Source organism: Alligator sinensis, unplaced genomic scaffold, assembly GCF_000455745.1.
Source record: "Alligator sinensis unplaced genomic scaffold, ASM45574v1 scaffold3003_1, whole genome shotgun sequence".
NCBI lineage: Eukaryota > Metazoa > Chordata > Crocodylia > Alligatoridae > Alligator > Alligator sinensis.
In genome coordinates, this window is record NW_005844553.1 from 4,232 (window position 1) to 4,775 (window position 544).

The window sequence follows — 544 nt, forward strand, 5'->3', positions numbered from 1 at the left end:
CAGCTTTCCTAAAGTCTAGCACTTTCACCCTACTAGTTACCTTACCCACTCGACGTCTTATGGTGAATTCTATTATTAGGTGATCACTGTCCCCCAGATGGCTACCGATCTGTAGGTCCCCTACCATGTCATCCCCCGTTGCCAATACCAGATCCAGTATGGCATTCCCCCTAGTGGGACCATGTACCTCCTGTGTCAGGTGGAGGTCCTGTACACAGGTTAGAAACCTGCGTGAACGGTGGGACTTTGCCCGTCTGCGTCTCCCAGCAGATGCCTGGGTAGTTTAGGTCCCCCATGACTACCGCTTCTTTAGCTTTTATGGTCTCCGAGAGCTGCCTCAGGAGCCCCGAATCTATTTCTTCCTCTTTCCAAATCCCATTTTCCATCCCCTCTGTCATCTCTGTTGACTCACTCAACTGGAGTGCTTGGGACACAGCCCGTTGAAGCCACCAAAATGTTAGTCCCATAAGTCTATTCTAGTCGTCACTAGCAACACCTGAGCATGAGAGCGGAGATTCCCTTAGATCTCCTTTTTGTGCCTGCT